Source organism: Bos grunniens, chromosome 23 (genome assembly GCF_055505025.1).
Source record: "Bos grunniens cultivar Pamir isolate PY7600 chromosome 23, Bosgru_T2T1.0, whole genome shotgun sequence".
In the NCBI taxonomy this organism is placed as follows: domain Eukaryota; kingdom Metazoa; phylum Chordata; class Mammalia; order Artiodactyla; family Bovidae; genus Bos; species Bos grunniens.
Genome location: NC_141187.1, coordinates 43,444,139 through 43,469,544, shown reverse-complemented (window position 1 = coordinate 43,469,544; position 25,406 = coordinate 43,444,139). Strand labels below are relative to the sequence as shown.

Genomic DNA, 25,406 nt, shown 5'->3' with positions numbered 1-25,406 from the left:
CTTGATGTATTTAAACCAGTCACAAGGGTTTTACCCTCCTCCTCAACTCATGATACATGACCCAGATCGGCCCAACAAAATACAAGGGAATTTGCCCAGAGTTTACATAATAGTTCCTCTAAGAGAATTTCTAAGAGCAATTCCCTTCCTGAGGCATAACACGCACGCATGCTCAGTCATGTCCAATTCTGTGTGACCTCATAGGCTGTAGCCCACTAGGCTCTTCTGTCCATGGGATTCTCCAGGCAAGAATACTGAAGTGAGTAGCCATTCCCTCCTGCAGGGGATCTTCTTGACCTAGGGATCAAACTTGAGTCTCTTATGTCTCCTGCATTGGCAAGCAGATTTTTTACCACTCCGCTAAACCCCTAGCTGGGTCTTAAATGGATGGTCCTTTGAGACAGCTTGTTAGTGGCAGAATCTAGTTAAGCACCAAGATCTTATTCTTCTGCCCTTTCCACTGCATTGTAACATTCAATTCCAGGCCATGGGCATCCATTTTGTTATATTCACAAAAAGCCTCCTAAGTGACTTCAAGTTATGGAGCTCAAGATACCAAGTGCCCACTTCCCACTTCAAAATAAGTTTGTGGTTATCCTGGGATGGGGGGAGATAAACTGGGTCGTTACATCAACACTGCATATTCCTGTAAAGACTGAAGTATTTACACAGCATGCCGAAGTCTCTTTTTATGCAACCAGGAAACTGGTTTGTTTGTTTAATAAGCATTCAGCAAGCAGCCCCTGCCCCGACCCCTTTGGATTAGAATGAGTGATTGATGAATGGAGAGCTAGGCCTTCTTCACATGCCGTTTTCAGGACCAGCCTAAAGCCCAGGTCAGAGAAGGCAATGGCAACCCACTCCAGTACTCTTACCTGGAAAATCCCATGGACAGAGGAGCCTGGTAGGCTGCAGTTCATGGGGTCGCAAAGAGTTGGACACAACTGAAGTGACTTAGCAGCAGCAGCAGCTAAAGCCCAGGTAGCATGCCCAACCTGGCCCCCTTGGGTGTAACGGGCCTTCCCAAGGTTCCCACTTCGGAATACTCTCCCCTACCCTCCTGAAGAGCTCCGTCAGTCCAGTCCAGTCCATGGGCTGCACAGAGGCAGCCCATGCAGGGTTCTGAGCTCCCCAAGGACACGGAGCAGGAAGGCTGATCCCGCTGTCCCTGCAGAGAAGCCTCGGGCACACAGGTGCTGTTCCCAGGGCACGGCCACCTCCATCAGCTGAGCCCTTAAGTGCCCTTAGCTCACTGACGTTACAGCCACACAGGCCAGCCCTGGTCACTAAGCTGATGGCAGAATGCAGGTCAGCTTTCCTCCCTGTCTCAGCCTTGGTCCTTGACAGATGAGATGGGTTCCTACCTCCCTACCTGCCCCACACACCCTAGCGCTGGGCGTCTCCCCATCTCCCTGACTCTCTCTTCTCATACGTGCTCTAGGAAGGACCCAACAAGTTCACTCCCACTCAGGATACCTCCACAGCCTCATCCATTGTTTCTTTTTTTTATTCCGCCATCCACCCCACATGGATGATGGGATCTTAGTTCCCGGACCAGGGATTGAACCCACACTCTAGACAGTGAATTCATGAAGTCCCAATTACTGAAACCACCAGGGAGGTCCTCCCCTTGTTTTCCATGGTTTCCTATATGTCTCTGGGGAAACTGCAGGTCAACCAGTCACCAATCACAGTACAGGATTAGGATGGAAATCATGCCATACTGCATGCGTGCTCAGTCATGTCTGACTCTTTGTGACCCCATGGACTGTAGCCCACCAGGCTCCTCTGTCCATGGGATTCTCCAAGCAGGAATACTGAAGTGGATTGCCATTTCCTTCTCTAGGGGGTCTTCCTGACCCAGGGATCAAACCCAAGTCTACTGTGTCCCCTGCACTGACAGATTAAGGTGTCTTAATTTCCACCAGTAAAACTCATCTGAAACTCTGGGTGGCATTTTCAGCTTCCTAGTCATGCTCGTGATAGGAAGTCTCCCTAGAAGGGTTGCCCACTAAGTTGACTCAGCTCATACCTTACAAACCATATGAAAAAAAAAAAAACACCAAGTGATAGAGTTATTGTAGGGATTAATTGAAATAATAATGCATGGAAAGAGAAACCAGAATGTCCCAAGGCTGATGGCTAAAGCCAAGTTCATCACTCCATTTGTTGTTCAGTCGCTAAGTTGCTCTTCGAGACGCTATGGACATGCCAGACTCCTCTGTCCTCCATTATCTTCCAGAGTTTATTCACACTCGTGTCTGTTGAGTCAATGATGTTATCTAACCATCTCATTCTCTGCCACCCTCTTCTTTTGTCTTCACTCTTTCCCAGAATCAGGGTCTTTTCCAACAAGTCAGCTCTTCACATCAGGCCGCCAAAGCATTGGAGCTTCAGCTTAAGTGACATACCCACAAAAGTCATTATTTTCCCCTTGTCCTAAGAGCCATTTCTCATTCATCTCCCTCAGTGCCTAACACAAGGCCTCACCCACGGTGCTGCTGTGCTGTGCTCAGTTGCTCCAGGGAAGAATACTGGAGTGGGTTGCCATGCCCTCCTCCAGGCCTCATGAATTATTTTGCCCAGTTAATTAGTCTACCCTTAAATCTTCCCACCCTACTTGTGCCTCTAATCAACACTTTAAATGCAAAAACCAATGCAGGCTTCCTGTTCTAAATAAAATTCTAATCTATCTGCACTAATTAATAATTATTTTTTGTTTTTAACATAAGGACTGGTTTATACTAGCACCCACGGGCCCTGAGAACATTCTTTTAATAACCAGGAGCCATGAGCTGGGACCATTCTGCCTTCAGCAGCCCAAACTTTAAAATTAATCATTCCCACACAAGTTTCTGTATCTCCTCTCCACCTAAACTATATTGGCTCTTCAACATTTGGAGGCAGAAAAGCTTTTGAGTCAATCGGGCAGCTTAACTGACACATGTGAAGAAGGCTTTATTTCTTGGGTTAATGGTGGAAACAGTGACAGACTTTATTTTCTTGGGCTCCAAAATCACTTCGGACAGTGAATGTACCCATGACATTAAAAGACACTTCTTCCCTGGAAGAAAAGCTAGGACAAACCTAGACAGAATATTAAAATGTGGAGTCATTACTTTGCCGACAAAAGTCCATCTAGTCAAAGCTATGTTTTTTCCAGTAGCCATGTATGGATGTGAGACTTGAACCATAAAGAAGGCTGAAGAAATGATGCTTTTGAATTGTGCTGGAAAAGACTCTTGAGATTCCCTTGGACAATAAGGAGATCAAACCAGAAATCAACCCTGAGTGCTTTCATTGAAAGCACCGATGCTGAAGCTGAAGCTCCAATGCTTTGGCCACCTGCTTCGAAGAGAGCTGACTCTTTGGAGAAGATCCTGATGCTGGGAAAGTTTGAGGGTAGGAGAAGAGGGTGACTGCCGGGGACCAGCCCCGGCTGATCCAGGGTATTCGAAGGAGAGGCGGCGTAGGCGAAGATCAGGAAACAATTGCTTAATTAAACGTTAATTAAGGATATAAAGACTAATAGAATGAGGATAGCTCAGTGAGGAAATTCAGTGGAGAAAAGAGGCTGAATAATTCAGCCAGAAGGTAAGAGAAAGAACGACACGGTGAGACCAAGTTTCGGTGAACAAGGCCCGCACTTTATTTTCCAAAGTAGTTTTTATACCTTAAGTTATGCATAGAGGATAATGGGGGAAGGGGTAGAGTCATGCAGCAAGCCAGGCTTTCTTCCTGCAAACTTATCATATGCAAAAGCTTAGGTGATTTGCATCATCTTCTGGCCCAGAGGCCTGTTAACATTTTAAGATCCTTTCTTCAGAAAACTTATTTTTCTCTAAAGGTGATAAGTCAAGCGCCACCCTCGAAAAGCATTAGATAAAGTTGCATTCCTACAGAGCAAAGGTGTGGTGGGCTATAACAAGAAAAAGAATTAACTCAAGGGTCCCAGGTTACAAACATTAAAGCTACTATTTACACCAATTATATTAATCAATACACTGCCAGGGACACAGCAGGTAAGGGATATGGAAACTTAGCAGCAAACATTGGCCCAAAAAGTGAAAATCCTTCACCAATACAATTTCTAATCAATCTTTTAACTGCTCAAAGGAATCTGTGTTTAGACAGTTTAGAACATTTCATGCCTCTCACAGTTGGGAGGCTCTGAGCAATCACATGTGGCCGGAAAAACCTATTCAGGCAGGCTAGAGGACTTCCAAAGGAGTTTGTAGGTTGAAACACTGTCACACCCAGGAATTATTAACTGGAGCTCTAAGCTAACTATTTTTTCAGAGAGAGGTAGTGGGGGACAGCCCCCCGTAAAGTCAGAGGTGTAGGTGAAAGCACAAAGCAGAAAGTAGGCAGACTCTGGTTTTGGGGGTAGATTGCTCGAGAATTTCCAGGGGGACTCCTGAGGCTTGATCCCACCTTTGCGTATGCCAAGCCTCCTTCCTCATGACCTTTGCCAGGGGCGGAGCTCGCTCCCCGCAGGTGACAGAGGATGAGATGGTTGGATGACAACACTGACTCGATGGACATGAGTTTGAGCAAGCTCAGGGAGATAGTGAAGGACAGGGAGGCCTGGCGTGCTGCAGTCCATGGGGTCTCAAAGAGTCAGACACGAGTTATTGACCAAACAAGAACGAATGGTATCAGCCCCTCCTAGGGAAGCAAGGATTGGGGGCGGGGCGGGGAATTCCCCGAAGGCAAAACCTCAGGGTGCTATTCTGAAGGAGCATCCTAGAGGCAGATTCTGGTCTTGAGGTTGCTGGAGGTTTACACATCTTCTGAAAGATGATCTAACACGAGATAGTGCCAGGTGTCTGCGGCTCAGCTCACCCCATGCGCCATCCCCACCCAGGACCAGGAACAGGGCGCTGGTGGTTAGGCAGCTGTTGAAAAGCCCTGTGATCTGCAACTGTGGGGGCGGAGGCATGAGGGAGAAGGGGGACCCTGGCAGCTGTCTGCTGTCCACCCCTTGAGACCAGAGGGTGCCTGACAGGCACAGCAAAGAAGTTTCAGTGCCAGAATGTGCCAGCTCATCTGATGCATTGGGGTTTTACTAACCTATACTAAACCTGCCCATTTCCCCCTGGTAACGAATGGGACTGACCTATGATGGGGTGGGGTGTCCGCTAATATCGTGTCACCTGATGATTCATAAGGATAAATAATGATGTGTGATTTTTGGTATTCAGAGACGCCTGTCCTTTGGCTAAACAGGAAGACAGCTTTGCTTTTTTTCTCCTGGCTCCAGCCTCTGGGTTTCTAAGCCCTTTTGTGTCTTGGAACATTTTGTGTGAGAACTTGGCAGCAGAAGGCCTGTCCTCAATGAGTGAACCTAGGAGCCCATGTGTACAGACTTCCCAAAATAGAGGCACAAAGAGAGCGGAGGCCTCCTGGGCTTGGCTGGCTTTCTAAGGCGACCGAGGTGTTTGTGGTCAGTTTGAAAGAGCGTCTGAACACCCCTGGACCCTAAAGTATTAATTTCCTGGGGCTGCTGTGAAAAAGTCCCTACACCAGGTGCTCAAAAACAGAAATTTTAAACTGTTACTTATCTATTTTTTATTGGCATGCAGTATCTCTAGTTGCAGTATGTGGGCTCAAGGTCCCTGACCAGGGGTTGAACCTGGACCCCCTGCATTGGGAGTGTGGAGTCTTAACTACTGGACCACCAGGGTAGTCCCAAAGCAGCAGAAATTCATTCTCTCAAAGTTCTGCAGAGGAGAAGTCTGAGGTTACCGTGTGGGCAGCGCCATAGTCTCTCTGAATGCTGGAGGGGAGAACGGGTTCTGGGTCTTTCTCCTAGCTTCTGTGGTGTGGCCAGCGATCTTCAGCATCCCTTGGCTGGTAGATTGTTGCTGTGACTGTTGTTGTTTTGTGACTGTTGTTGTTATCTAGTTGCTCAGTCGTGTCTGACTCTTTGCCACCCCATGGACTGTAGCCTGCCAGGCTCCTCTGTCCAGGCAAAAATACTGGAGTGAGTTGCATTTCCTTGCTGGAAATGCATCATTCCATCCCTTCCTTTCTCTTCATGTGGTGTTCTCCCTGAGGGTCTTCGAGTCATCTTCCCTCTGTGTGTGTCCATGTCTCTTCTTTTCTTATAGGGATACCAGTTACATTGGACCAGAAGCCCACCCCCACTTTAGCATGACTTCATCCTAACTAATTAATCTGCAATAATCTGGTTTCCAAGTAAGGTTGAAAGGGAGCAGGACCTTGTGTGGCCCTCCCAGATACGCATTCTTTGTGTGTTCCCTCTTTCTACTTTGTAAGGAAATAGGCTTCTCTCAGCCTCCTTGACCTTCCCAAAGTGCCAAAGGGCAGATTCAAACAACTGCTAATCAGGGAAGGGAGGAGATGCAGAAGCAAGGGAGGAACAGTCAGGAAACAATAGTGCAACCTCGGGCAGGGTCCTGGTTCCTCCTAAGAAATATACATAATGATATCTTGAGTTCTTCATAAGGAACTGAGGTTCCCACCCAAGTGAAGGATGGTGACTTCAGGCTAAGGGCAAGGTTCCTGGAGCACTGCCCTGTTACTCACCAATAAGAACAGAATCACACACCCTGCAGCCCTCACTCCAAATTTTACCTACAAAACCTTTTCCCCAAGAGCCACTGGAGAGTTTGAGGGTTTTGAGCATGAGCCACCTGTTCTCCTTTGTTGGCCCTGCAATAAGCCTTTCTCTGCTCCAAACTCCAACATCTTGGTTTATTTGGCCTTGTTGTGCATCAGTCATTGGAACTTCTGTTTCATAACAAAAGCCCCACCTTCATGCCTCACCTAATCCTAACCACCTCTCAAAGAAAGACCTCATCTCCAAACACCACCCCATTGGGAGAGTTAGTGAAACAGGAGGGAAGGGGGCAGGGCACGACATAGTCCAAGGACACAACATAAACCAATTAGAATCAAATGGGATCAAGATGGCAGACAAGACTAGACCTTGATCCTCAATCAGCAAGCTAAATGACACACCCAGAGGTGCCATGACTGTTCCAAGACACTGTCAAAAGACCAAGGAGTGGGTGGTGGCCCAACTCCTGGGAATCTCCACCCCTTCCCCCCAAATAGATGGAATAATCCTCCCACTCATTGGCGTATGAAATTACCCAGGCTATAAAAACCATCCAGCCACATGGCCCACACTCTCTCTGTGGAGTGTGCTCCTCTCTGAACCTGGATAAATCCACTTCTTACCTATCATTTTGTCTCTCACCAAATTCTTTCTGCAATGAGACATCAAGAAACCTGATCTTCATTAGGTATCGGAACCACGTATCCTGGGTTTTGGCTGGGGTCAAGTCCCAATCTGAAGTAAACAGTTTCATTAAGTCTTCAGCATAAGAATTTTCAGGGGAGACAAACCCCTAGCCCATAACAGACTTCAATATGTCTTTTGGAAGTACCCTGGATACCTACCCATGCGAGCAGCTACAGGGGTCACCAGTGATAGAGGGGTGACTGAGTTCTCTGAGCTAGATCCTCCAGCAGGATGGGAGTCACAACCCCTAACATAGAATTTGGCCTCCTCAAATTAGTCCTTTAATGATCCAGCCATTTGATACTGAAATCTGCATGGGGCACACCCCAATCTTTGGGAGGAGCAGGGGTTAACACGGATTAATCTCTTAGGAAACACAGCCAGCTAAAGCTGAGGGAGCTCTCTCAGGGAAATGCTAGCCAAGGCAGTGCTCCTGGAAGCTGGTGTGTGTTAGTTGCTCAGTTGTGCCTGACTCTGCAACCCCATGGACTCTAGCCTACCAGGCTCCTCTGTTCATGGAATTTCCCAGGCAAGAATACTGGAGTAGTTTGCCATTTCCTTCTTGAGGGTGTCTTCCTGACCCAGGGATCAAAGCTGAGTCACCTGCATTGCAGGCAGATTCTTTACCATCTGAGCCACCAGGGAAGCCCTGAAATTGAAACTGAAGTTGCTCAGTCATATCCGACTTTGTGACCCCGTGGACTGTAACCAGCCAGGCTCCTCCATCTGTGGGATTTCCCAGGCAAGAATACTGAAGTGGGTTGCCATTTCCCTCTCCAGGGGATCTTCCCAACCCAGGGATCGAACCTGGGTCTCCTGCATTGCAGGCAGATGCTTTACCGTCTGAGCCACCAGGGAAGCCCAAGAGAAGCCCCCGTGAGCCACAAAGCAAAGCAAAGTCAGTACATCTCCTCAATAGAAAACCACCTCCGGAGGGCACAGCCTAGCCAGGCTTGCCAGTTTCCCTCCTCGCGCCCCATCACAGACCAGGGCCCTGCTCACACTGTCTACACAAGTACTGCCCTGCGACTTTCCATTTCACACTCACAGTCCCTGCCCTCCATCCCCACCTTGAAGATCACATGACGGAGCTGGAGGCCTTCCCCAAGGACCGGCTCTCTCTGCTGGGTCTGCTCTCCAGGCCTCCCCTCTGCCCTCTCTCCCCCTGCCCCGGGTATTTAAGTAGGCACGTCTTTGTTTGGAAACACTGTGCTCACCACTATTAATAATACATCGAGAGGCACCGTCTCCAAGGAACTCCAAGTGCTTCACAGGCATTATCTAATTAGCCCTCACCCAAAGCCCCGCTCCAGCAAAGCCTCCAGGGGAACAGGGGCTGATTCAGAGCTGCAGAGGGATGGAGACCTCCTCGGGACTGTTGGCGAGGGCACAAGGTACAGAACTTACCCAGGAGCCGGGGTGACACCACTTCCAGTGAGAAGATTATTCCAAAATACTCCCCTTGCTCCTGGGAAACTGGATGAAAAGAATGGTTTGCCCCACAAGGGAATTACTTTACTACCTGTACAGGTAAGTCACCAGCCCTGGGGACGCTGCCGTATGCCAGTCAGGGCCCTCAAGATGAACGCCCTTGTCACGTGTTCACTCTCTAACTGTCCCATCACTGGGTGCCCACCCCACCCTGCTTCCATCACCTCCTTTCAGCTTCTTTTTCTTTTTTTCTTTAACAAAAACACCTTTATTTTTTATCTTAAAAAAACTGTTCTTCTTCCAAAATAATCATGATTAACTTACAAAAATGGGCATGAACAGGGCATCCTCAAAGCATTTCCCTTTAATGGGAAACTTGGCTTCACAGAATACAAACATGGAAAGGTTAAAAAAAATTCTATTTCGTTATCACCGTAAGACAAAACAGGATATAGCTTAAGTCAAGGAAATCCATTCATACTTCAGGTCCTTCTCCACCAGGAACCGGCGTTGTTATACCGTTTCCATTTCACAAAACTTGGTCTAATTTAGTAATTCTTCTTCCTTCTGGTGTGACTTCAAATTCAGGGACATCTTCCAGTACCATACTGACAAACTCATCCAATTCCAGTAGGGTAGCAACAGTCTCCCATCACTCTTCGTCACAATGTGAATTCTTGATCCTACGCACTTGTCCATGAGCCCTACAGGGAGCGGCTATGATGGGCTGGTGGTCTACTTGCTGCTTCTCTTGATGGGGCCACCCAAAGTGGGAGGGGAAACTGGAGAGGAGCAGTCAGTGTGGCCCCTCAGGGGTGCCCGTCTTCCCCTGAACCCTCCCCGTCTTCCCACCTGACACACTGCCTCCATGTGGGAAGCGCCCATCGTAGCCAGAGTGTTCAAGGCCCACCAGGTGAGGTTCCCCAGCCACCCTCCTGAGACCCAAATGGACCTCACACATTCGCTGGCTTCCTGCACATCCAGTTAGCCGGTTTACCCTCGGCACCTAGCTCAGGACCTCACTCCCACCTTGAAAGTATTCTCTATGTATTTGGTGATATATAATGGGAATGCTAATGCTTTTATCCTCTCAAAAATCCTCTAGAAGATGGGGCTGAAATTTTTCTCTGCACAAATTATCAAAATGAGGCTGAACTGACTGGGGGACTTTCCTGGCGTCCAACAGCTCACGGGTAGCAAAACCCTGGACGGAACCCAGATCCTCACATTTCCAGGAAGGAACTTTGCCTTTCCTACCACATCCCAGCCCACCTGCCCCTCTTGGAGATTTCAGAACACTCACATTACCAAAACCTAAAGTGAAGTGAAAGTCTCTCAGTCATGGCCAACTCTTTGCAAACCCATGGACATGGAATTCTCCAGGCCAGAACACTGGAGTGGGTAGCCTTTCCCTTCTCCGGGGGATCTTCCCAACCCAGGGACTGAACCCAGGTCTCCCACATTGCAAGCAGATTCTTTACCCAAGAATACTGGAGTGGGTAGCCTATCCTTTCTCCAGCAGATCTTCCTGACCCAGGAATCAAACTGGGGTCTCCTGCATTGCAGGCAGATTCTTTACCAACTGAGTTATCAGAGAAGCCCTACAAAACTAAAACTATGTGCCATCTGTATGGAAGAAGACCACTGCCATGGTATGAAATGCAAGCACAGAGAAGAAACAGGGACATTTTCCCCTTGGAGACTATTTTGAAAATTAGACTACATTTGGGGAGAGTAGAGCAGTGTCAGAGTGGTTAACAGAGGTCCGTAGGCAGAGTCAGCAATTGCCTTCCCTAAGCTCATTCCAGAACTGACAAGCATTGATGTTAAGGTTTTACATAAATAGAATCAGCCGAAGAAGAGTTATAATAACTCTTACGTAGCACAGAGCAGTTACAAATGTGTGATGTACTGTCACATTCATTGGGCCGCATAAAGCCCCCGCATGATGAATCCTGCAATTCTTATTTTTACAGTTGAGAAAACTGATGCGCAAAGATTCCTTGCCTAGAGACACAGAGCTGGTAAATTTCAATTACACTCCAGCCCCGGATGTGCAATGCTAAGTTGGTGCTCTTTCCACGTGGATCACAGCCACCTCCCAAATCCTGTTATGATTGCAGAACTACGGCCTTGACGTGAGCTTTCTGTTACTTGAAATTAAAAAACAATCATAATAGATAGTTTTAAACAACTCCCTCATCAGAATAACAACCCACTGATGTAACAATGGACAGGGAAGCCTGGTGTGCTGCAGTCCATGGGGTCGCAAAGAGTCGGACACAACTTAGCTACTGAACAACAAATAACAGTATGTAGATATTAGGTGTTGGAGCTTCCCTGGTGGCTCAGGTGGTAGAGAATCTGCCTGCAATGCAGGGTTCGATCCCTGGGTCAGGAAGATCCACTAGAGAAGGGAATGGCTACCCACCCCAGTATTCTTGCCTGGAGAATTCCATGGACAGAGGAATCAGGCAGGTTTCTATTATACGGTCAGCTCTGTGTCTTTTGAGGGCTTAAGTTTGACTTTTGTGAGGTCAGAGTTGTTCCTCAGAAAGGGAACAAAGGTGAGTTTTCAAGTCAGGATTTTAAACAGCATATGGTCTAATGGCTCATTTTGTAGATGAAGGATAAAGGCGCTGAAATGTGCAGTCACTTCTCTAGACAACTCTTGCGGCCGACACACCCTGACCTCTGAACCCAAGCACAGTAAGTTGCGTGGTCTCAGGTGGTTCTGGGAATTAAAAAGATAGCATGCACAAAGTTCCCCATGCCTGGGCTGGCATAGTGTGGATAATCAACAATGGCCCACTGCTTTTTATCAGTGACTCACAGTGTGGTATTGGGGGAGGGATGTAAGTAACTGACACTCCCCTATCAGTTATAGGACAGAGAGACCTCACCCAGAGTGGAGAAGGAACCAGGTCCCTGAGCTTGACTCGGTAACCAGCCACGGTCATCTGCAGAGAGGCAGACTGACCCCGAGTCCCAGGTGATACCTAGGGTCCCTCAGGGGGGTGTGCCAAGCAACCAGGTATCACAGATCATCCTCACAAGGACTCAGCCATTGTCACCATGTGTGAAGTGACCAGGAGTTCTGGAAGAAGCTGAGAAACTCTGTTGCTGAAATTCTGAAAAACAATGGGGCACAGGCTGCCCAGAACGGCAGCCTCCCCACCCCAGACAACTGCTGAGCATGGAGGCCCCGGGGCTCAAGGATACCCAGGGGCTCACACCCCAGGAGACAAGGCCTGGCAGGCCCAGATGGGACACTCCTGAGCGTTCTCAGACACATCTAGAAGTGATTCCACAGGGGCTGGAGGTCCTAGTGAGCCCACAGGAGAAGGGCCCACCACGGGGGAGTGGCTGCAGTAAGTCACAGGGACCCCACGCCTACCAGGAGCTGCAGAAGCCCGTGGAGACATGGACCCGAGGGGGCAAAGCCCAGCCCTGATTTAATAAACTGCAGCAGGAATGGAGCTTCTGTCTCCTAGGAATGGGCTGGATACAGCTCAGAAAGAGGAGAAAGACTTCATCCAAGGGAAGCCCAGGCCACCAAAAGCAACTGTGATCATTTCGCATTGTATTGTAAACCAGCCCTTACAGAAAGCTAACATAAGCACCCCGCTCCCTGTCCCCAGCACGAAATGATCACAAGATAAATGTCAAGTGTCTTTCCCTGCTTCTCTTCCAAGAGTGAATCTCATCTGAAAATCAGTGGGACCGCATGCACTCCAGTGGATCATCCAAAGAGTGGAGGTGCTTACGTAGATTCAAAGGCTGGAGATGGACCCTCTGCTTGTTAGCTGAGCATTTCTCATTCTCCTTATTTATAAACGGGAGGTAACGCCACCCCTAGGCTACCTTCCCCATCTCACTGTGAAGATTAAATGAGACTGTGAAAAAGGGAAGGATTTTATCAGATGCTGAAGGGCTGCAAGGCCTTCATCATTCCTATTTGCCCAACACTTCTCTGAGGTTGGTGCACAGAGGCTGAAACGCCCCTTCCCCCGGCCCTTCCCCCTCACAACATCGGGGCGGCCACCCCCTCTCTCTAACAGATACGTTTTTTTAAGCAATAAATTCATGGGATTTATCTGATCACCACTTTGCTCAAGCAAATCGTTTTTCCAATCTAAATTCAGTAGCAGCTGCAGCAACTGTAAAATGACTTCCTCTTCTCAACACTTTGCTTCAGTGACGGGAGGAAAATGAGACAAACTGTAAGGTGTGTTCTGCACTTCACTCCATATTATAAAAGTCCCAACACAATAATCCTTTGCAATTATTTCCAGAGTCAGAGGGAGCAGAGGGTGGGAAGAGGGAGGAGAGGAACAAAGCTGTTGCTGAGTCATTCAGTCGCTCAGTTGTGTCCAACTCTTTGCAACCCCATGGACTGCAGGACACCAGGCCTCCCTGTCCATCACCAACTCCTGGAGTTTACTTAAACGCATGTCCATTGAGTCGGTGATGCCATCCGACCATCTCATCTTCTGTCGTCCCTTTCTTCTCTTGCCTTCAATCTTGCCAAACTAGGAGGCCAAAAATCAGAGGGTGACTCAGGAGGCAGTGACCAACTGGAGGCGGAGGAAGACTGGCCTAGAGTCATAGGTCATAGTGAAACTGTGGAGCTCAGAATGGGATTTGAACCCACGTTCTAGGACTCGAGCCAGTTAAACTCAGACTGGGACTTGATTCCTGGTCATGAAGCTAAGATCCCACAGGCCTCATGGCCAAAAAATCAAAACATAAAACAGAAGTGATAATGCAAGAAATTCAATAAAAACTTATAAAAAAATGGCCAATATCAAAAAGATCTTTTTAAAAGTGGGGGGGGATTTATTTAGAGAGAAACACACTCCACAGAGAGTGGGCCATCTCAGAAGGTGACAGACCCCGAAATATGGCATGGTTAGTTTTGGGGTTTGGGTAATTTCAAAGGCTAAAGAACAGTAGGATTATTCCAAGGACTATGGGGGAAGGTGCAGAGATTTCCAGGAATTGAACCACTGCCCATTCTTTGATCTTGGATAGTTGGCCAGGGAACTATCACAGCACTGGTGGGTATGTCACTCAGCTTATGCAAATGTATTACAAGAAGTATATAATGAGGTTCAAGGTCCACTGGAAGTCAAATCATTGCATCTTGGACCTAGCTGGTTCTAACCAGTTTGCTGGCTTAAAACTCAACATTCACAAAATGAAGATCATGACGTCCAGTCTCATCACTTCATGGCAAATAGATGGGGAAACAATGGAAACAGTAAGAGACTTTATTTTCTTGGCTCCAAAATCACTGCAAGTGGTGACTGCAGCCATGAAATCAAAAGACACTTACTCCTTGGAAGAAAAACTATGACAAACCTAGATAGAATATTAAAAAGCAGAGACATTACATTGCCAACAAAGGTCTGTATAGTCAAACCTATGGTTTTTCCAGTAGTCATGTATGGATATGAGAGTTGGACCATAAAAAAAGTTAAGCACTGAAGAATTGATGCTTTAGAACTGTGGTGTTGGAGAAGACTCTTGAGAGTCCCTTGGACTGCAAGGAGATCCAACTAGTGCCCTGAATATTCAATGGAAGGACTGATGCTGAAGCAGAAACTCCAAATTCTTTGGCCACATGATGTGAAGAACTGACTCATTGGGAAAGACTCTGATGCTGGGAAAGACTGAATGCAGGAGGAGAAGGGGACGACAGAGAATGAGATGGTTGGATGGCATCACCAACTCAATGGACATGCGTTTTAGTAAGCTCCAGGAGTTGGTAATGGACAGGTAAGCCTGGAGTGCTGCAGTCCATGGGATCACAAAGAGCTGGACACAACTGAGCGACTGAACTGAACTGAACCAGTTTGGCATGCAACATACAAGTTTTGGGTTTCCCCGTTGGCTCAGATGATTAAGAATTCACCTGCAATGCAGGAGACCTGGGTTTGACCTCTAGGTTGGGAAGTTACTCTGGAGAAGGGAATGGCAACAGATTCCACTATTCTTGCCTGGAAAATTCCATGGACAGAGCTGTTGGGCTACAGTCCATGGTGTCGCAAACGGTCAGATATGATTGAGCAACAAACACTTGCCCTTTTCACTTTTCATCACTATGTCATTCTTTAAAGGTTGTATCCCACTCCCTACCCTCCTGTTTCAGTGGGTCATAGGTCAGGGTGGCCATCGCCTGCCCCTCTTCCCCTCCCACATCCACATCTTGCCACCTGCTCTCCACATCCTCTCTCTCCCCTCTCAGCTCTTAAAGTCCACTCCTAGGTTCCAACAGAAGTCTGGGGTTTCAGCATGGAGTCACCATTCTCCTCCCAGGTGGGGGCCTTAGTTCCTGCAGAATATCTCAAAAAGATGCAACAGATTACTATGTATTTCCCTTGAGGGGAACGAGGACTCTGTTTTATCACAGCACTGTCGTTTCTTGACCACTTTCCTTTCCTGCATTCCCTCACTTCCCTAGTTAGTAACTGCTCGAGTCCACTGTTTGGAACTCAGGGAATGTCACACACTAGAGTGTGTGCTGGGGTCAAGGGGTCGAATGCAGAGGCCCTTTTGTCCCCAGGAAGGTCCTTTGGGGTCCCATTTGGCTTCAATCCCCACTTTTATTTTTTATTATTATTATTTTTTTACTTTTTGGCTATACCTCAGGGCATCTTAGTCCCCAGATCAGGGATCAAACCCACACCCCCTGCAGTGCAAGCTTGGAGTCCTAACCACTGGACTGCCAGAGAAGTCCCTTGGTTACTATTACTAACTCTATGCTGCCTTTTCTGACCGGACTGCATCCCTATTACCATCCTCCAGCCTCCCCATGTGCACTCAGAACAACCTGTACTCCACCCCCGGCCCCAGCATCATCTTACCGTCCTGTGTCCTGGTTACCTTCCACTGTACAACAAACTACCCCAAGACCAGGGGCTGAAAGTAATGACACCATTTACTTTGCTCAAGAATCTGCATTTAGACGGGTTTGGCAAGGGTGGCTTTTCTCAGCTCCTGTTGGCATCAGCTGGGGTGGCCTGGAGACTAGGATCTTAAGCCGCATCCACTCACAGGCCCTGTGCTAAATGCAGGCAAGCAGCTGAGACCTTCGCTGGGGCTCTGGATCAGAACATGGACCTGTGACCTCTGCAGGTGCCTTGGGCTTCCTCATGGGGCCTGAGTTCCAAGGGCAAGGGTCCCAACAGGAAAAGAGCCAAGTGGGAACCATATCGTCCTGAATGACCTAACCTCGGAAGCCATACTGTTGCTTCCTCTGGCCTATTCACTGAGGCAGTCACAAAGGTCCTCCAAGGTCAAGGCTAGAGGAAATAGACTCCCTTTCAATGGACCAGTATCAGATTCTAGAAAAGCATTTTGTTGTTGTTTAGTCTCTAAGTTGTGTCCAACTCTTTGCGACCCCATGGACTGTAGCCTGCCAGGCTCCTCTGTCCATGGGACTTCCCAGGCAAGAATACTGGAGTGGTTTGCCATTTTCCTTCTCCTGGAGATCTTCTCAACCCAGGGATCTAATCCATGTCTCCTGAGTTGGCAGGTGGATTCTTTACCACTGAGCCACCAGGGAAGCTTCCTGGAAAGCATGTGGGACTAGACATAATACTGTACTAGCCATGTCTTTTATTTTCTGTATTCTGATGCTTTGATATATCTGGGGCCTTGCTGCCCTTGGAGAGACTGCCCTCCAAGGGTTAACCAACCTTAGAGATAGTCAACAACTTCCCCACAAGTGCACTTTCCAAATACAAACCAGCCTATCCAAAGCCCACACCCCAACCATCCACCTTATCAGCTCTCACACTCTGGGCCACTCTGTACCTGCCCTAATCACCCCAGGACCCAGTGCCAGACAATGAGGGACCATCCCTGTCTTCCAGCGCCTGATAGAACTATTCCAACTAGCCAGGCCTACGCCTGTTTTTCCTGCCTCACGGTACCTTCCCACAGAAGCCACTCAGTTCAGTTCAGTTCAGTTGCTCAGTCATGTCCAACTCTTTGCGAGTCCATGAACCGCAGCACGCCAGGCCTCCCTGTCCATCACCAACTCCCGGAGTCCACCCAAACCCATGTTCATTGAGTCAGTGATGCCATCCAACCATCTCATCCTCTGTCATCCCCTTCTCCTCCTGCCCTCAATCTTTCCCAGCATCAAGGTCTTTTCAAATGAGTCAGCTCTTTGGATCAGGTGGCCAAAGTATTGGAGTTTCTGCTTCAGCATCAGTCCTTCTAATGAACACCCAGGACTGATCTCCTTTAGGATGGACTGGTTGGATCTCCTTGCAGTCCAAGGGACTCTTAAGAGTCTTCTCCAGCACCACAGTTCAAAAGCATTAATTCTTCTGCGCTCAGCTTTCTTTATGGTCCAACTCATATCCATACATGATCACTGGAAAAACCATAGCCTTGACTAGATGGACCTTTGTTGACAAGGTAATGTCTCTGCTTTTAAATATGCTGTATAGGTTGGTCATAACTTTCCTTCCAAGGAGTAAGCGTCTTTTAATTTCATGGCTGCAATCACCATCTGCAGTGATTTTGGAACCCACAAAAATAAAGTCAGCCACTGTTTCCACATCTATTTGCTATGAAGTGATGGGACCAGATGCCATGATCTTAGTTTTCTGAATGTTGAGCTTTAAGCCAACTTTTTCACTCTCCTCTTTCACTTTCATCAAGAGGCTCTTTAGTTCTTCTTCACCTTCTGCCATAAGGGTGGTGTCATCTGCATATCTAGAAAGCCTCTTACCCACATTTTCTCCCTCCCTCTGCTTCCTGATGACATTGGTGCTTTCCCATGTGGCCCCCTGTGGCAGCATTTGCCCCCTCATCTTAAAATCTGTGAGGATACAAGCTATCTTTTCCATGGTAAAAGTCTCCTGATCTCTTGGCCTTACTACACCTCAAATTTTCTATTCCTCTGCCATGTGTGTTCTGCTTAGTCTCTCAGTCATGTACGACTCTTTGAGACCCCATGGACTGTAGCCCACCAGGCTCCTCTGTCCATGGGAATTCTCTAGACAAGAATACTGGAGTGGGTTGCCATGCCCTCCTCCAGGGGATCTTCCCAACCCAGGGATCGAACCCAGGTCTCCTGAATTACAGGCAGATTCTTTACCTTCTGAGCCACCAGGGAAGCCCATGAATACACCGTATTTTAGGAAAATACTGTGGCCATTTGGGGGAACTACAATTTTGCACACTCTGTATTCTACTTGATTATGAACTTGCCTTTCTTATCCTGACTTTGTGCACACAAAAAACAGATCTTTTTATCTCTTTTTTTTTTAATCTCCTCATCCCCTGTGCCTAGTACCTAGGATGTTTGTTGACAGACTAGCTAATGGAATTTTTGACAGCCATACACCACCTGTGTCCTCCTTATTTAGCATCCAATGAGAAAGGGCTCTGCACAGACCTTGAACACACCCAGCCACAGTGGTTGCACACTCAGCCTGTTCTCTGCTCCACCGTGCTGAAGCACACACCCAAAACAGCCAGCTCCTCTCACCTCTGCTCTGTGAGGTTTCCTGGGATAGAGCCAGCCTCCTGTGAGTCTCAGGGGTGGGACAGGTGTGGAGCCAGAGTGGGAACCTCCGAGGCGAGTCTCACCACTGGGAGGCTGCACTGGCAGGCAGGGCGCTGGGAGAAGCTGGTCTCTGAGTCACCCGCAGCTGTGCACGCAAACAGCTGGGGTGTCCCTCATCCAGGCAGCTCAGGCCCACTCTAATTTAGGAAAATTTCTCCAGGTGGTCCCCAAGAGTCATGCTCCCAACTGCCCTTATCATAGGAAAGTGGAGAAACCCGGGACAGCTTTGCCTCTAACAAAGATGGCAACAAGAAAGCTCAAAAGCAGGGAAATGCTCCTCCATCCTCCGGGTTTGCAGTCCCTTCTCCCATTCCTCCTATAGGGCAAGGGTATCCCAAAAGGGCCAGTACCTGCCTCCTCAAGCCCACGCACTACAGAAAAGGAAGGGTACTTTCGTGAGGTTTACACCAAGTAAGGAGGTCAGGAAAGACGCCCCACATCTCTTCCACCTGCGTGTCAGATGCTGGAATCCTCCTGACAATTAACAAAATCTAATTTTATCTAAGGAGAGATGAGATGCACAATGCTAATACTCCTGAGAGAAACAGCAAGTTGGTTTAAGGTCAGTCGGTGCTTATTCCAACAAACAGCCCTTCTTTGTGAGCAGATTTGATTGAGGGGCAGAAGCAGAGAGGAAACTCGGGGTGGGGGGCAAATATGGAGGGTGGAGGAAGGATTCTATGTCTCCTTTCCCAGGAGGCTCCCTTCCTTCTGCCAAGACCTTGTCTCATCATCTTATTCAGTGTCAAGGAGCTGTCAGCAAAGCCATTCCATTCACATTCCCTACAGCCCTCGGATCCCTTTCTCCAAGTTATCCAATTCATCTGAGCTGTCTGGTCCTTGCTCAAAGTTCTCTGCAGAAAAATGGTTTTTTCATACATTGAGAGTACAATTTTTCTCAGCCAAATTTCAGATTTTCAATGCAGTATCATTCACGCTAGCAAAAAGGTAAAAATCACCTGTGTCCATCAACAGATGAATGGATAAACAAATAAACACACAATGGAATATGATTCAGTCTTGAAACGGAATGAAGTTCTGACACACATCCCAACATGAACTTCAAAGACTTTATACTAAGTAAAATAAGCCAGACACAAAAGGACAAATATTATATGATTTTACTTATATGAGGTGCCTAAAACAGGCAAATTTATGGAAACATTCTACAGTAGAATGTGGTTACTGGGGGCTGGGGGAGGGAGGAACGGGTAGTGATCGTTTCATGGGTATAGAGTTTCTGTTTAGAATGATGAAAAAGTTCAGGAAATGGACTGTGGTGATCGTTGAACAGCCATGTGAATATATTTCATACCACCGAATTGTATACCTTGTTCAGTCGCCAAGTCGTGTCTGACTCTGCAACCGCACGGACTGCAACACACCAGGCTTCCTTGTCCTTCACCATATTTGTATACCTAAAAGTGGTTGAAATTTAAATTTTAGGCTATATACATCCTACCAAAAAAAATTTTTGTAATGTTTTTAACCAATGACCACTGTCCCCAGGCTCTCACATGTCTTTTGTTCTATTTTTGCCCCAGCACTCTATGTTGATTGATTGAGCAACGCCAAGCAGAGAAGAATCATGTCCAGGAGCAAGGGGAATCTGGTTAGGTGAAGCTTCTGACCCCATGGACAAGCCAGCTCTTATGCCAAAAACAAAGGCTGGGCTGTTTCCACGCTGCCCCAGTAACACACCTGTGCAGCCTCCGCTCTGTTGCATCAGCCTTTCCATAACCACCTTTCACCCGCAAACTCAAGTTCTAACTCCTTAGGCCAGAGTTCAACACCCTCCCATCTGGCCCCAGCCCAACTTTCCAACGTCCCCCTCACCAGCAACCTCTACAAACTACTCCGACCCTTTGGCCTATTCCCCATTCTCCAAACACACCTTGCAATTTCGCTGCTGTATCTCCTACCCGCCTTCAAAGTCCATCCTGAGCCCAGCGCCTCAGGGGTCCCTCCTCAAGCTGGTCCTCTTCACTGAGACACAAGCCCTTCCTGAACTCAGGGCTCGCGGTATTCTTCGTCGGCATACTTCTCTTTATTGTTTAGTTATACAACAGATCTACCTATCAGTGCTGGTGATTAGATTCTAAGATTAAGCTCTAAGGAACTTTAAGAGATTATTTCATTCGACTCCCTTAATAGGTAGCGAGAACACCAAGCCTGAACAATGACTTGCCAGGGGCCTCAGCACTCATTAGTAGCAGAGGAGGGTGGAGAGTTCCTGCCCTCGTATAGACTCCATCCTGTCTCCTCCATAGCACCACACAGCCTCTCAGAACTCTTTTAAATGCGTCAGCCTTATTGTGCCCAACGGGGTTTTGAAGCTCCATCCAGGCAGGCAAGGACCACACCCCATGCCCTTGGCATCCTCACAACACCCAGCACAGTCTTAATAAGTCCATGTTGAAACCAAAAAGGTGTTTCTAGGTCAGCCCCTTAACTGCTCTGGCCTAAAATTTCTCTTAACAGTTTCTTAAGAAAGTGATCGTTTTCTCCTCTTCCTTATTTGGAATATCTTCCTTATGAGTTCTTTGGGAGCGAGTTAGACAAACCAAAACAAAAGCAGGTGGATAATACAGTTGAAGAAACTCAGCCAGTTTTTGCAACCTCAGATGTACAATTCAGGTTACTTCTTGGCCCAAACTGTGGACCCACCGTAAGTTGAACCAGACAGACTTGCTCTAATTTTATCTCCACTTTGCAGGCAGACAGCATCCCTGGATTGGTTCACTTCATTTATTTCCTAGACCATTACTCCATTGCTCTCGCTGTCTCGGCCATGTGGGCGTTCTCTCAGTTGGAACATACAGAAGCTCCGTACAGCTCTTCGAAAGGAAAGAGGAAAAGAACGGGAAAACACAGGTTTATCCCACTCATAACAGAGACAAAAGCCTCCTGGCAGGCCTGGCAGTATCTACTTAGGGGGTGATTTTGCAGACGTCCCATCACCTAGGACAAGGCCAGCTCTCTTCCTGCAGGTGAGCTATGTCCCCTGCTCCAGTCCAGAGGAAGCCATCAGAGCAGGACATGAACTGTGTCATCACAGACCACAAAACCCAAAGGTCCTGGCTGCAAGGATGGGGGCCTTCTGCTGGCCCCCCAACACTGGGGTTAGATGGTGAGAGGGAGAGAAAGGAGACCTGGGGAGCATTCTGAGTGCTGAGTAACTTCAGGGAGGGAAAATGAAGGAGAGAGACCCAGGGCCATAATTACAGAAGCCTCGTGCAAAATTTAATTAAAACTTGGGCGGAAACAAACACCAGAAACAAGTGTCATTCATCACCTTAAAACACCGATGAAGGTAAACACTGCCACAAACTCCGACAAAGAAAGGGAGGAGGCAGGGAAAAGGGGGTGATCACTCTAGATATCAAGCAAATCAAATTACCCTCAGGGCCCGGCCAGACACAGGCATTAATCACCGGTTATCCAGGCTGCACACCTGTACAGGAAGGCGAACCTGGCGACTTCAAATGACTCCGGCCGACAGAGCAGGCAGGCGGCTGCCCTGGGCTGGACCAGGATGGACGGACGGGAGGGGAGGGGAGGCAGATCTAGGGGAGCCTGATCGGAAGTGAGCACGTGGCCGCTGTCCCCTGACAAACCACCGGCACCACCCCGTACCAGCTCTCCCCAGGCCAGGAGGAAGGAGGGAGGCGCAGGAGCGGAACTGGGTTCAGGCAGGTGAGCACAGTTTCTCTTGCCAGTTTCCCTCGCACTGCTCCCGTTTCTCTGCACAGCTTCCTCCAGAGCTGGCAAAACCTTGCCCTGGGAGAGGGCAGGCTTCAGGGTGATTCTCAAGGGTTGGGGGAGAGAAGGTCAGTTCCTAAATCCTTGCTGTGGCCTGGTTTTCTCCTGTCTTGAAATTCAAAGTGGAGGGAGAAAGGAGAGGAGGAGGGTGGTGGGATGAGAGCTGAGGCGGGGTAGGGAGGGGACCAAGTGAGCCTCTGACTTTGTTTCCTGGCCTTGATCCACCCCCAAGTGAGTCCCCAGGGCTGCTCCCAAGCTGAACGTCCGCACAAAGAGGGGCTGGAAAACAGCTCAGCCATCCGGGCTGGGAGCTATTTGCACTTGATGAGAAATTTCAAGTGGGAACCATCTGAGTCTGTGCTTATGTGAATGCGAGTGTGCATTTAGAAGGAACAAATGATTTATTACCGGGGCCTCCACAAAGTCTCCTTCCAAAAGGGAAGGAGCGTCTCCCCACCCCTTCCCCCACTCCCTTATCATTAAAACCTTGGAGGGGTAGAATCCATTTGGGCTCTTAAGCCAGCCTGCAAGGGAGTCACAGCTAATCAGGCAGCCAGCTCCGCTCCTCCAGCCTTTCTCTGAGTACAACAATATGTATAAACTGGCAAAATGGACTGCGGGCCACTTTGATGTTAAACAAAGAGGGAAAACGCCAAGACGGCTAAAAACTGTATTCCTGTTTAACCCCTCCGTGTCCTTTCTACAAAGCAAATTTAAAACTCACACAGCCAAAGAAGGAACCATGATCATTTCAGACAGACCCAAATGTTTCCTGAAAGAGAGAAGGGCCAGTCTCACCCCCTGAACTACTTGCTCTGACTATAAGAGATTGTCCTTTGAGCGGTTATGGGGCCTGACGTCCTAGGACCTCTGCATACACCGTCTCAGTCCTTGCGACACCTCTGTGTGAACTGTATCATCCCATTTTGAAGATGGAGCTACAGAGCAGTTAAGGGACACGGCTCTTACGTCTCAGCCTGCAGCAAGGCTTCACACCCTGGTCTCTAGAGTTCCAGAACCCTCCTGGAACACAAAGTTTGGGATGTTTCTCATTCTCCTGGATGAACTCCCTTTTCCTGCGAGAGGTGGCTTACATAAGTAAACTTTTCAGATATCCAAAACCTATCCCTGTAGGGACAACAACTCTTTTTAAGTTCTTAAATCTTTTGAAAGAGAATTTTTCTAATTGTATGTCCCGTGGCTTACAAAAGAGGAAATTCCTAGGGAATGTACAAAAAGGAATGATTCCTAGCCCAGCAGGAATTCCAGCCATTAGGTCCTCAGAAATGCCAAAGAAGGGATATTACTATGAGCCAAGAGAGTGACCTCCTGGTGAGGAGGGGCAGAGGGGTGTGAGCCAGGGATAGCCTCGCCCCTGAGGAATAAAAGCACCAGGAAAATTTTCTGAAGTGGAGTCAGAAAACCAGCCATGGGCATCCATATTGTCCTATTCTTTCTTGCTAATAACCTTTAAAACAAATTTTTTTTTAAATGAAAATGTTAACAGTGATGACACTTGAATGATTTTATTAACCTCCTTCTTCTCCCTTTTTGCTCTAAGGCTCCATTTTAACTTATACCAAAGAGGTGGATTGGGTACTCAACTTTTAGGCAAGCCTTGTACCCAAAGAGCCTGTGGAAGGGAAGACAACATCTGACTCCCATGCAGTGTCACTGGGATCAAGGATGTTATTTTGTTGTGTTCAAACTCTGTGCCCATAAATGTGGACAATGGGGAGGCTTTGGGCCAGGACGAACCAGCTTAGAACCCTAGCTCTGTCACTTACTCGCAGAGTCACGCAGAATACTTAAACTTCCAGCTTTAGATTCTCCACCTGTGACATGGGACTAACATAACCTACTTGTGGGACGGTCTGAGAATCAGTCTTTCATGGAGAGCCCTTTTCATTTAGGGAAAGAATATACTGAATGAACAGATGCATTCACGAGAGCAAACCTTTTTGCCTACCTTTACAAACAGAACATCTTCATCTCCTGCCCTCTCACATTGTCAAGTTAGACTTTGTGCTCAGTCATGTCTGACCCTGCAATCCCATTGACTGTAGCCCACCAGGCTCCTCTGTCCATGGGATTCTCGAGGCAAGAAGACTGGAACAGTTGCCATTTCCTACCCCAGGGGATCTTCCAGACCCAGGGATTGAACCTGTATTTCTTGAGCCTCCTGCATTGGTAGGTGGATTCTTTACCATGAGAGCCACCTGCACTATATTGAACCATAAAATTCATGGCGAAATAAATTGACTATGGACACCATTTTAGAGACTAATGGCAATTACCAAAGTACCAAGAGAAACTCACAGTTAAGACTGAGGCTGCAGTGTGAGACCATGTTAGGATAAATCTACCAGGTAGAGAATTGATGAGTTAGGCATCCAATTAAATGTCTGCCCTGAAAACTGTTGCTTTTATGTCTTATCTCACTTTGTTAATAGAATAGCCTCGTAAGATTGGCATTATTAACCCCACTTTACAGAAAGTTTTGACAACACCCCATAGTCACAGAACTGACAAGTGGCGTAACTGCGATTCATACCCAGATCTTACTGATGCCAAAATCCCTTCTTTATACACCGCTTCATGTTGCTACCTATTTCTGTAATCAACTCAGATCCTAGATTTGTATTAATAGTACCCAGAGCGTTATTTAAGGCTGGACAATTCCAAGGAAGTTTTTCAATGGTTTATGACCCATGGATGAGTGATTCTGAATATTACTGGCGAAAGGCAATTTCTTCCTCCATCTGTCTTCCTCTTTCTCGTTCTGTCTCTTTCTATGCCTCTCCCCTTCCCCTCACTTGATAGTATTCTCATCAATATAAAAATAAGATTATAAAACCAAGATGTTAGTCCAGTTTTTTTTTTTTTCTATTGAACGTATGAGAAAGAGAGTTTGTGTGAGAGAATGAGAGAGAGATGACAAAGACATACCCTTTAACTTCTGTTTACTGTGGAACTTATATCAAAGGCCATTTACCCTAAGGCTACGGTCGTACTTGCAGCATTCCTGCTGGCACTTTAGCCAGTTCCCCAGCCAGTGTGCTGAAAGCCTGGGTCACAGTGCGGATTAGCGATGCCCTCAGACCTCAGGCGGAGAAGGCAATGGCACCCCACTCCAGTACTCTTCCCTGGAAAATCCATGGATGGAGGAGTCTGGTAGGCTACAGTCCATGGGGTCGCTAAGAGTCCGACACGACTGAGCGACTTCACTTTCACTTTTCACTTTCACACATTGGAGACGGAAATGGCAACCCACTCCAGTGTTCAGAACCCCAGGGACGGGGGAGCCTGGTGGGCTGCTGTCTATGGGGTCACACAGAATCGGACACGACT

At 47.7% G+C, this 25,406-nt stretch overlaps 1 long non-coding RNA gene and 1 pseudogene across 2 annotated transcripts in view; both read right to left on the bottom strand.

Annotated features, from left to right (window-relative positions):
• The window catches only part of LOC147347717 (uncharacterized), a 53,368-nt gene that overhangs the window by 6,911 nt on the left and 21,051 nt on the right, over window positions 1-25,406 (bottom strand). The window contains exons 1-2 of one of the 2 annotated variants that reach the window (XR_015152518.1): window positions 20,188-20,636; window positions 19,624-19,711 (exon numbers count right to left, since the gene is read on the bottom strand). This is a non-coding gene — a long non-coding RNA (uncharacterized LOC147347717). Of the gene's footprint in view, window positions 1-19,623; window positions 19,712-20,187; window positions 20,637-25,406 lie in introns of those variants that run through there. The other variant, XR_015152519.1, reaches the window with a different exon arrangement.
• LOC147347718 (U6 snRNA-associated Sm-like protein LSm5 pseudogene) lies at window positions 9,180-9,589 on the bottom strand (annotated as a pseudogene).